Source organism: Mastomys coucha, unplaced genomic scaffold, assembly GCF_008632895.1.
Source record: "Mastomys coucha isolate ucsf_1 unplaced genomic scaffold, UCSF_Mcou_1 pScaffold1, whole genome shotgun sequence".
NCBI lineage: Eukaryota > Metazoa > Chordata > Mammalia > Rodentia > Muridae > Mastomys > Mastomys coucha.
Window position 1 is genome coordinate 68,169,041 of NW_022196891.1, and position 12,965 is coordinate 68,182,005.

Sequence of the window (12,965 nt, forward strand, 5' to 3'; positions counted from 1 at the left end):
TGGAATTCACTGTGTAGAATTGACTGGCCTCAAACTCACAGAAACCAGTCTGCCTCTGCCTCCAAAGTTCTGGCTTTTAATCTTTTATGTGTATGGTGTTTTCCCTGCATACCTGGCTGTGTCAGAAAGAGGGCATCAGGTCCCTTGAAACTGGAGCTACAGATGGCTATGAGCCACCATGCGGGTGCTGGGAACTGAATCCATGACCTCTGGAAAAGCAGCCTGTGCTCTTGACTACTGGGCCATCTCTCCAGGCTCCTCTCTCTTTTTCTTTTAATAGTTTGGCACAGGGTCTTATTGTTGGCTTACAGGAGATTCTACTAGGCTTCTCTCAGGGACCATTGGTTGTCACCGGGTGTGGGCTGCATATAAAAGGACTGTCTGCCAGCCCAATGCTCAAGCTTGAGCTCTCCCCCCCCCACCCCCCAGCAGCAGTCTCTCTCTCCCTCTTTCTGTCCTCCTATCTGTCTGGCTCTACTCCTTCTCCAGGTCCCCACTCCTCTCCATTCCCCAATAAGCCCCTTTATATCAGCTCTATCACATGCTGTGGTTACTCAGGGGCACACCTTGTCATGGGCCCGCCAGGTACCCCTCACCCCATTATCTTTCATAACACTGAACTGTAGATCACACCGGCCTAGGACTCATATCTAGCCCAGGCTGACTTTGAATTCACAACAATCCTCCTGCCTCAGCCTCTCAAGTGCTCTACAGGCATGAGCTACCTCTGGCTTTGTTTTTAAATTTAGGAAAACTGCCACCCGTCTTTCCAGATGGCACTCATCAGAGCTCTCCATAAAAATAAAGCTAATATAAACATATGAGGAACTTATTCTAGATTCTAACCCATGTGCTTCTGAAGACAAGCCAATCCCACCTGCTCTCTGCAAGCAGGAGAAGCAGGAAAGCTTGCAGGATACTTCAAGTCCAAAAGCCCAGCTATCAGGGAAGTCTGTGGTTTCTCGAACAGAACCTGAAGGAGAAGTGAGAAGCAAGAGTGTTGATCACGGATGGCCCAGCTCAAAAAGAGAAATCAGGTTCCCCTTCCCCTGCCTCGGGTCCTCTTCAGATCCTGAATGGAATGGGTGTGGGCCATCTGCAGGGGATGAGGGCAGAGCCTCTTTCCTCAAACAACTGACTCAAATGTTAATTTCTTCCATGATTCCCTCAGCGACACAGCCCGAAATAATGTCTTACCAGCTCTCTGAGCATCCTTTAGCCCGGTCATGTTGGTACATGTTAACCCTCACGGTGGCTGATGATTGTACAGTCCCACTAGCAATATTAGAAAACTCTTGATTATTAAGGACTATTTGTTAAGACCCTGTTTTACTCCATGTGGTGTAAAACAGTGCTTTCACAGGCGAAGCCTTACTCTGAGAAATTCTATCTTATAAGCAAATGCAGAAGTAGGGCAACTCTGTACTTTGAGGGACATGTACACAATACCACCATTCCAGCACCACCAGCAAGGCACAGATGGGTAAGCCTTAAAAGTGTGAAAGGTACCACTGCCACCCTATAAATTTATCAAAATGAATTGGAACTGTAGGGGCATGGAACTTGATATAAAAATCATATCAAGGCCCGAGAATTTGTTGGGCACATCAAACAGAGGAAAGGGTACAATCACTCCCTCATGAGGTCCTTAACAGGGCGGACACCTAGCAGGACTGAGCACCAGAGAACTCCTAACTGTCCCTGGAACTTCAGCTCAGTACAATCCTGCTATTGGCACAGCCTGCCTGAACTGTAACCCATCCATCTGGGTCTGCCATCATTCTGTCTGTCTGTGTCTTCATCTGGGCCAGCTCCTGATCGATCTTTGCTTCTAGTACCTCTGCGGTCCCACACCTTGTTTCTGAAGTTCAACTCTGACCTTGCATCTGACTCTATAGCAGTCCTAGGCACAGTGTTTCCAGCAGACTCACAGCCTTATTAAGAGACTCTAAATGGATATGTAGATACATATCCATTTCCAAGCTCCAGCCTCTCAGACTTGCTTTGAATTTTTTTTAACTCTTGAGTAGCCCTTTAACTCTTTGCAGCCACCTGTGACAGGCAGACAGATGATAGATAGATAGATAGATAGATAGATAGATAGATAGATAGATAGATGATATAGATGATAAAGACAGATGATAGATACATACATTATATATATATAGATTATATATGTGTAGATAGATAAATAGATTATAGATTCACAGGATGATAATGTGATCTGAGTATTACTATTAGTAATTAAGATTAGAATAAAATAACTTGCATCTGTGTAGGCAGCTGTCAAGGAAAGAACTACTTGGCAAATTGTTGCCAACAAACCCACCACACCTTGCGAACTTATTGTGAAAAGACACAAATGTGTCAATATGGCTCCGTAGGTCTATGGACATCTCGATGAATGTCTGTATTTTTTTTCCCCCTTTTTGAAATAAAATCCGATTGTTCATTTTCAACAATGGCTTCAAGCCAACTTAGGTATTAAAGAGCAAAAACAGCAGACCCCTGCCAATGCTGCCAGCCGATTTGTTCTTCCCTACTCAACCTCTGCTAAACTGCTTGTCCCCACACCCGTGGAAAGGACAAGTGCGGAGGAGAGAACTGTCAGCCTCCGGACTGGCCTGTGAGGTCGTGTGACAAGCTTTCAAATAAACAGGATGTAAAACATAGAGATGAAATCTCACAGGGTCTGGGGGGCAGGGGGAGCACGTGACAGAAGAGAAGATGTGACCTAAGTGACACCTGAGACCCTGCCTCCTGCTAATTCAAAGGAGGAAGGTTCACCCACTCAGAGCTTAAGTGTTCTCTGCGCTCAGTTAGGCAGATGCCCACCCAGCCTTGCAGGGTCATAAAAGAAACTGCCTCGATTTCACTACTTTAAACTCTCATTATGAAGTGAGGATCATTTACGGTTGGCATTAACAAAAAAGCTCCAGCTGGATGTGGTGGCACACCTGCAGCCCTGGCACTCAGGGAGCCGATGCAGGCTCTAGGTATCCTGAGCTTATGTGTGGACACAAGGCTAGGCCAGGCTACAAAGTGAAACTCTCTCCAAGCAAAAGCAATTATAGTTCTAGTTATTCACTGCTAATATGTAGAAATACAAGTGAGTTTTATATGCTGACTTGGTAACCTTGTGGAATTTACCACTTATACTGGTTCAGGCGTTGTTTGTTTTGTTTTGTTTAGGGTTTATTTTTTGAGACAGGGTATGAACTGTAGTCTTGGCTGATATGGAATTATGTAGACCAGACTGGCCTCTGACTCAAAGAAGTCCTCCTGTCCTGGTTTCCTGAATGCTAGGATTAAAGTCATGCAATACAATGTCTGGCAATACTTTGTTTTTAAATTTATATGCATGAAGCTGGGGTGTGGCTCAGTGGTAGAATGCAAACTAAGCAAGTATAAAGCCCTGGGTTCAATCCCAGGTTCCTCTCCCACCTCAAAAAAAAAAAAAAAAAAGTTACACAGACCATGCCATATTAAAATAGGGACAATTATATTTCTTTGACCCATATGCTTTTTATTTGTTGTTGTTAACTGTATTGCATTGTCTAGAACTTTCCACAGCATGCTCAATAAGAACAAATACAAAGTTGATCAGCATTTCAACTTTCATTGTCAATGCTGAGAATAAAGTTCACATAAGTGTTTAGTACAAAATAGAGAAGTCAGGCCTGCATGCAAGTGCCTGTGCCGGCTCATCCACCTTGTTAGCCTGAATTTTTTTAAATAATAAAAATTTGGGGAACAAAGATTGTTGCAATAACCCTTTTTACATTGTACAAAGATATGTCTCTTTGGTTTTAATTATTAATTCTGTACCAGCAGAGAGCTATATGCTGACAGGATTTTGGTACTGTAGATTTTATGACCCATCACCGGGTTTTCTATTTTGTAAATATTTGTCCTTCCTCACTTGCCTAATCAGAGGTTGTCTCAGAACCGATTGGTTATAATAAAGATCTGCTAGTCAAGAGCTTAAACAGGAAACAGAGGGCAGAACCTCCCAGCAGAGAGAATGAGGAAGGGTGAAAAAGCCAACTCCGGAGATTCAAGAGGTGATATAGAAAGGAACAGACCCGAACCACAGCACAGAAAGGTATAGAGCTAGCCACGAGGCAGGTCTTAGGCAAGATAATCAGGTTAAGTTAGATGAGCTAGTCTGGAGATTGCCCTAGCAAAAGACCTCAGCTTTAAACTATATATTTATTTTAAGATTTATTTATTATTATTATTATAAATGAGTACACTGTAGCTGTCTTCAGACACACCAGAAGAAGGATTCAGATTTCATTATGGGTGGTTGTGAGCCACCGTGTGGTTGCTGGGATTTGAATTCACGACCTTCGGAAGAGCAGTCGGTGCTCTTACCTGCTGAGCCATCTCACCAGCCCTTTAAACTATATTAAAAGTCTCTGTGTCATTATTTATACCACTGGTGGGTCTGAGAAAGTCCCCGCTATCAAAGATGTAAGTTGTCTACAATGAACCTGTATTAATTATTAATAAAGGAAAGACTAACTAAAGGTAAAATGTGCTGGGAAGCTTCAGGAGAGAGGGACACCCCCCAAGGAGAAAAATGCTTTGCTTCTGGATTAGTTAGGATGGACAGTCTGAGTTTGTATGTAAGCTGGCTGGTGGTCTGTAGGGATGGGATTTACATAAAATTCCAGCCTTGTCTTTTATTGGTTTTCTTATCAGCTGTTAACTGCTTAACTCTTTCCTCCCTTTGCAATTGCATTTAGAGCATTTTAAATTTTATTTCCTTTACCCTTTCCTTTACCCAGGAAAGCTTACAAGGAAGACAATACCAGAGGAGATTTTTTCCAGACAACCAGGAACTTCTTATAGCAAGACTTCTCGTAGCAAGACTTCCACAGTTTTGCTTTTGGTGACCTTTGCGCTTTTACCTCAGGCATGTAGAACTCAGGTTATAGCCAGATGAGCCATTGGCTATCGAGAGCTTACTGCGCTTTTATCGCATAGGCAGTTGCATTCTTCTCTTCTCTTCCTTCAGACCTTCCATAGTCTGTCCCTGCTCAGTATTTGCTAGCCCACATAAGTGTCCAGCTCTCTTTCCCTGCAGCTCTCTGAATTCATGAGTTTTAACCCCTCAGACTACCAATAAAATCGGTTTTATTTTTATAGCGTGTTAGTTTTCTTGCTGGCTGTGATGAAACAGCCGAGTAAAGCAACATAAGGAAGGAGGGATGTACTTGGCTGGAGCTCTGGATGAGATACACTCCATCGTGACAGGGAGGACGGTTCCAGCAGGGTTGTGAGATCCCCGGTCAAATTGTGTTTCAGTCGGAAGCAGAAGGAGACAAACACTGGCTCCTGGAGTCGGCTTCCTCCTTCTTCTTTCTATTTAGTTTCCTCAAGCTTGGGGTTTCAGTTCATTTGTCCTCTTAGAAACCGGCACCATCGCGGCTCTACCCCTTTTCTTTTGCCAGCACCAGAACCATCGGATTTTATTTCAAAAAAGGGAAAAAAATGCAGACATTCATCTAGATGTCGATAGACCTACGGAACCATGTTGACACATTTGTGTCTTTTCACAATAACAGCCTTCTGCTGTTTCCCGGAGGTCCTTTTCGTCTCCTGAACGTCCCGTTTGCAAGCCCGTGTTTAGGCTCGTTCTTCTCAGCATGGTCCAAAGAGCCATAGAGCACCCCAAAGCCAGTTGGCTTGCCACCACCAATCCGAATACAAAGATGACCTTTGGCGTGATTTTGTAGGTTTGGCCTAACTTCTCCCCCTACCCTATCCCCACCCCCGAACTTCTTCCCAGGGTAAAGGTCATCAATGGCCATTTGTTTTCCTCAGAAGCAGATGGTGACTGCAAATGCAGTCGAGTTGACAAGGGAGATTAACAGTCGCATGTAGTTTTTAAGTATAAATCAAGTCCTCTGAAAGAGCAGCCAATGCTCTGAATCACTGAGACATTTTTTCAGCTCCCATCTTTTTTTTTTTTTTTTTTTTGGTTTTTCATACAGAGGCAGGGTTTCTCTGTATAGCCCTGGCTGTCCTGGAACTCACCCTGTAGACTGGCCTCGAACTCAGAAATACGCCTGCCTCTGCCTCCCAAGTGCTGGGATTAAAGGCGTGCACCACCACGGACCGGCACTGATCAACTTTGTAAAACACTGAAGATGCTCTGTGATGTACAACGCTGGATGAGCCTAATCTTGATCTTCATTATTGTTGTTTCAGAGGTTTATTACATATGTAAGATTAGAGGACAATTCTGTGGACTTGGCTCTGTCCTTCTACATTTACATAGGTTCCAGGGGTCAAACTCAGGTCATCAGACTGGTGAGACAACTATTTGACATCTTGAGCAATCTTGCCAACATTTAAGTCTTTATGTAAACAAAACAAAACACACACATTTATTTCATTAGTATAAAAATTTGTTTTCCTCTTTAATAAATGGCCAAATTATATGTATACCAAATAATTGTAAAATAAATTGACGTATGGTTTATCAGTGAATGATTGATTTATATAGCTTTTTAATGTACATACACACTCAAAGTTGTGTAAAAAATTCTCAACTGGAGGCCTAGCTGGCTCTCTGGTTAAGAGTTCGCTCTGCTTTTACAGAGGATCCAAGTTTCATTCCCAGCTCCCATGTCAGATGGCTCCAATCCTCCTGGAACCCCAGCTTTAGAGGACCCTACCCTTCTGGATTCCACAGGCACCTGCACTCGCATGCACATATATTCACTCATAGACACACATATATACATCATTAAAAATAAAACAAAATAGATCCTTTAAAATTTTTCTCAAGGGCCGGGCAGTGGTGGCACAAGCCTTTAATCTCATCACTTGGGAGGCAGGGGCAGGCGGATTTCTGAGTTCGAGGCCAGCCTGGTCTACAGAGTGAGTTCCAGGACAGAGAAACTCTGTCTCAAAAAACAAAAACAAACAACAACAACAAAACAAAAACAAAAAACAAAAAAAAAATTCTCAAGTGAAAAATGATCATAAGTTGGAAAGTTTAAGAGTTTGAGGCCTAGATGACCTAGTCAAATTTTTATCCTGATCTAAATATCATTTATCTCTGAGGACAAGATGCTTGTAGACCAGGAGTTCCTGTTCAAACTCTCAAGTTGGATGCATCTAAACAGCTACCAGAGTCCACTGAGTCCTCTCTAACATCATTAAAAATCCCCTCCAGTGTCATGTGTTGGCCGCCTTTCTGTCCAGCGGAAATAAGGAAGCAACATGAGCCCTTCTCCAAGCAGGTTTTATTCAGGAACCTTCATTTTTACTTCTTCTTATTAATCTCTCTAATCTCTCTAATCTCTCATTTCTAGTCTCTTCAGTAGTAGTTCTCAACCCCCAGCCTTCACAGGTTAAATACTTTCCCTAGTCCCAATCAGCATCAGCTACATGGTAAAGCATAATAGGCTGCGAAAAATTCATACCAGCTTGCATCACAAACTGGAGGCACTCAGCTTCTCCAACTAAGGGCTTGATTATCAATGCACTCTGCTCTGGCCGGAGACCAGGTGTTCAATATAGGGTGGCAGCTGTGGCTCCCCACAGTCATGACAGTTGACAATTGTGCAGAAATCACTGGAAGGAGCCATAAAAGGAGAGAGAAGAGGTAGGACCCCACTCCATTCCTGGAAAATGTCTACCTAGTTGTAGAAAAGATATGAATGTTTTTCTCTTTCGTAAACGTGTCCTTTGGTCCTCATTTCTCCCTCTTGAATCTAGAACCTCTGTACTTCAACGGGTTGAGGTTTGCCAGGCTCTCTTCCACTCTTTCACGTAGCCAAGAGTGAAAATGTCCTTCACTGCACTGCCCAACTGGTGTATGTTCTTGTTAACTGTGCCACAGTTTGGAACACAAAACAAAACAAACAAACAGCAACAGATCGTTCTCTGAACCCTTCAAATTGGTCTTAAAGGGAGTGATGGCACACACTTTTAGTCCTAGTATCCAGAAGGCAGAGGCAGGAGGATCTCTATGAGTTTTAGGACAGCCAGGACTACATAGAGAGACTCTGTCTCAAAAAAGAAAAAGAAAAAGAAAGAAGGAAGGAAGAGAGGGAGGGGTAGAGGGAGGGAAGGAGGGAAGGATGGAGGTAGGGAGGGAGGAAGGGAGAAAGGGAGGAAGGGAAGAAGAGAGGAAGGGAGGGAGGGAGGGATGGAGGGAGGAAGGGAGGAAGGGAAGAAGGGAGGGAGGGAGGAAGGGAGAAAGGAAGAAAGGGAGGAAGGGAAGAAGAGAGGAAGGGAGGGAGGGAGGGAGGAAGGGAGGAAGGTAGGAAGGGAGGGAGGGAGGGAAACCTCTTGAAGTTCTTGGGCTATGGACTTAACTCTAAGTGTCTTTTTGTCTTAGTCTCTGTATCATTTGCTGGTCCTTCTGCTGTGATGGGAAAAGGTTTATTTGGTATTGGAGTTGATGGTACAATGTATCACTGCAGAGAAGTGGTGGGGAAGAGAGTCGGAGACAGCTTTTCACATTGCATCTGCAGTCCAGGAAGCAGAGAAAGATAACACCCCTTGCTAGCTTTCCCCTTTTCATGCAGTTCAGGACTTTAGTCCCTGCAATGCTCCTGCCCACACTCTTGGTGGGCCTTCTCATCTCCTTTCATCTAATTTAGATAGTCCTGCATAAGCATACCCAGAGGCTTGTCTTCTAAGTGACTCTAGATCTTAGCGAGTTGACATCAATATAAGCCTTCACCGTCTCTTCATGGTGACTCTACAGATTTGTTCAGCAAACACCAAGGTTTATCTTTCCTTTCTTTGTAGCTTTCCTTGAGATTGCCAGCATAGGACAAAGCCTTTAGTTCTCAGCCGCCAGCGCCAGCGGGGGTGGGGGGGACTTTCTCAATGTGTTAATTAATTAAAATAACTGTTGAAACAAAATACCTAGCAGAAACAAAATAGCCTAGAAGGTGTATGATAGAAAAAGTATGGGGTATGTGGCTCACACCTGTAATCCCAGCACTCTGCAGGCTAAGCTCAGAGTGTGACTCTCAACTGCAGGCAAGCCTGGCTACTGTAGTGGGTTGGTCTGATGCTGCTTGTATTCAAATGCTGAATTCTGTTTCCCAAGATCTGGTTGCTCCAGGATGAGCAGATTCTCAAGTATACCAGCTTTGGTTGTATAAACCTTGCCCCTCAAATTATCCATGATTGGTTAATAAAGATGCCTACAGCCCGTACTTGGTTGGGCAGGAGAGAGGTGGGTACTTGGGCAGAAGAGAGGTAAGTGGGGCTTCAGTTCCCGGGTTTGTGATCTGAGGTAGCCACAAGCCTACAAGAAGAAGAGAGGAGAAGGAAGGAGAGGAGAAGAAGAAAAGGAGAGGAGAGGAGAAGAGAGGAGAGAGAAATAAGAGGAAAAAAGTTGCCACGGGGTAGGTGGACCAGGTGCACATGGCCATGAGGGCTGGCCTGTTGAAGTAGGAGTGGCCCAGATAGAACATTCCAAATGATAGCTCAGGGTTATTGACAGGGAAGTAGTCAAAAATAACACAGAGGGCTGATATCTGCCCAACTCTAGTGCTCTTAAGGCTTATTATAAATATAAAGGTTTTGTGTCTTTTATTTGGGAACTAAATGATCTAAAGTGGGATAGAAACCCCCCCAAAAAAATATTTACAGCAACAGGCTACAATGTGAGTCTGTTAAAAAAAAAAAAAAAAGCAAAACAAACAAACTGTATAGTTGCTAGAGACTAATGCAGCCATGGGGCTGTGTCACATCACACATCATGTGACCACTCAAACAGGGAAGAAATAAGACCATCCAAACTAGCAGAGACCAACAGGGCTTCTCAAGACAGCCACAGAGTGATAACCTCAGTGTAATGCCATCTCCATTCTCTAAGCCCGGAAACATCTCATGGTCCCATCTTTACATCTGAAATCCAAAACCCTCAAATAAGAACAGAGGAGCGTGTGCCTTTAATCCCAGCATCTGGAAGGAAGAGGCAGGCGGATCTCTGGGTTCCAGGCCAGCTAGATCTATGTAGACTTCCAGGATGGTCAAGAGTGAGGAGCAAATGCTATTCTCAGAAAAACTCCAGTGTAGTCCTTGAGTATCCAATAACCCTAGACACACCTTAGCTCACATAAGGCCTTCCTTCCATGAAAACTGATACAGAAAACAAGGTTTGCAAAGCCCCAACCAATCATACTCTTTGAGAAACACGTTCACACCTCTCAAGTGTATAATTTCACTCTATAGTGTATCTTCACTCTATATTAAAGCTTTTGCCCACGTCCTTACTTTGTCTTGTCTCTGGATGCTTTCCCCAGTGGTAATAAGAACCTGCAAACAAGTAGGCAGAGGCTTCTCCCCGGACTTCTGCCACCAGAAACAGAATCACTGGCTTCTTCCCTCCAAGACGCAGAGCCAAGGGAATGATAGCACCCGTGATACACTTCTGATTCGACATAGCAATTTTACAGGTACTTACTCCCCATGCTAATACAGAGATACTAGCTAAGGCATTGTTGCCCAGCCAACAAATTCTGAAATAAGATAACCAAATACAGTAATGTTCTCTAACATACATTTTTTTTTCCGGGGGTGGGGGGGAATCAGAGAGATGGCTTAAACAGTTAAGAATATTGGCAGCTCTTCAGGAAAACTTTGGTTCCAGGAACACAGGTGAACATCAGCCCTAGAGATGAAACATCCAAGTTAGTGCTGAGGAGAAACGTTGTTGTTGAAGAAAAAGAAACAAAGAGATACTCCAGCATTTTATCACGTGAAAAACAATGTTAAGTTTCTCTGCAGTGTTCCTTACCCAGCAGTGGTGAAAAGCTAATAATAGATGCACATTCAACTAAGAAAATGACAAAAAAAAAAAAAAAAACAAGCGGTGGTTGTCTCTGGAGGGGAAGAAGATTGTTCGAGAAAGGAAATGTAATCAGACGAGTGTCTCTGGAACAGACAGTGATCATCAAATTGTGACAGGCTACGTGAAAGCATCTGGTGGGAAAGCGGGAAGCTAGCAGGCACAATGAGACAAGGAGAGCCCCCAGGTTCTGCAGCCGGAAGCCAAGTGGGCAAGATTACTATTGCAAAAAAAAAAAAAATACAAAGAATAGCAACACGTTGCTTGGAAATATGGAAGTCAGTTCTCAGAAGACACAGTTGAAGGAGTTGAAGAGAGTACCACATGGCGTGCAGGACTGAGAGGATGGGGAAAGAAGGAAGTCAGAAGGGTCTTGTGATCTGCCTGCCTTGTGATGCAACTCAAACGAAGGGGAGTACTGCAAAGTATCGTCTACTTTTCAAATATAAGCACTGTCGTCTTCGCACAGATACGTACAGACAGGCCACGTTTCCTGGCCTTGTGTAATAAAAGCCGGCATTTGAACCAGAGAGTGCTCCAAACAAATACAACTAATGCTTGTTAATAAAGCTTTGGTTAAGAACAAAGTGAAGGAGCTGGAGATGAACACCTGCTATGAAGCTGTTATGAACACTTGCTGCTCTTTCAGAGAACCTGAGTTCAGTTCCCAGCATTCACATGGCAACTCACAATCTCATGGAACGCCTCTGTGGGTACAGCATGTGTATACACACACACACACACACACACACACACAGTCTTGATTTCTTTGCTGTGATAAAATACCATAACTAAACAAAACTTGGAATGGAAAGGGGTCCTTATGGCTTACAGTCCCTTCATTACATGAAGAGAAGTTGAGGCAGGCACTTAAGGCAGGAACTGAAGCAGAGGCCATGGGGGAGTGTTTTTTACTGTTTTCTCCCCTTGCCTTGCTCAGCCTGCTTCTTTAAACAGCCCAGGACCACCTGCCTAGTGGTGGCTCCGCCTACAGTGTGCTGGGCCCTCCCAGCCAATCACTCAGCAAAAAAATGCCTTCAGGCAGGCTGATGGAAACACTTACTCAGCTCCCTCTTCTCAGATGAACCCTGTTTGTGTCACGGTGACAAAAATAAATAAGTATTAATAAATAAACAAAATAAAAATAAAGCCTAAAAAAAAAGGGAAGAAAATAAAGCTAAAAGTATAAATTATTATTATTATTATAGGCAGACATGCATATTTAAGTCAAATGCTTCTGGCCCAAACATCAATAGAGAAGTTACAGCCTTTTACTAATGTGTTTAAAACTGGGAAATTTAGAAATAAGTAACATATCATGTAAATGTAAACAAAGTAGAAAATAGCATGCTTGAAACCAAGCAAAAGGCAAAATATTTTATTAATAAGTCAAAGTTATCACAAGACAGAAAAAAAGAAAGCAAAACAAACCAACCAGGTAAACCTTTCGCGAGGCAGGGGTTTCGGTCTCAGCTGCCACTCTTCTTTGAAAGGATTAAGCTAGCTATGTGACGATCACCTTGATCTCCTTTTTTTTTTTAAAAAAAGATTTATTTATTTGTTTTATGTATATGGGTACACTATAGCTGTACAGATGGTTGTGAGCTTTCATGTGGTTGTTGGAAACTGATTTAGGACCTCTGCTCACTCCGGTTTGCTCAGTCCCTGCTCGCTCCGGCCCAAATATTTATTTATTATTTTGTAAGTACACTGTGGCTGTCTTCAGACACACCAGAAGAGGGGATCAGATCTCATTACGGGTATTTGTGAGCCACCATGGGGTTGCTGGGAATTTGAACTCAGGACCTTCGGAAGAGCAGTCAATGCCCTTACCCGCTGAGCCATCTGAACAGCCCCATTGGTCTCCTTTTAAATCAGGGCTTTAAGAATGGTCTGTCCCGGGCTGGAGAGATGGCTCAGCTGTTAAACGCTAGGCTCACAACCAAAAATATAAGAATGGTCTGTTCCGCCGGGAGGTGGTGGTGCATGCCTTTAATCCCAGCACTTGGGAGGCAGAGGCAGGTGGATTTCTGAGTTCGAGGACAGCCTGGTCTACAAAGGGAGTTCCAGGACAGCCAGGGCAACACAGAGAAACCCTGTCTCGAAAAATCAAAAAAAAAAAAAAAAAAAA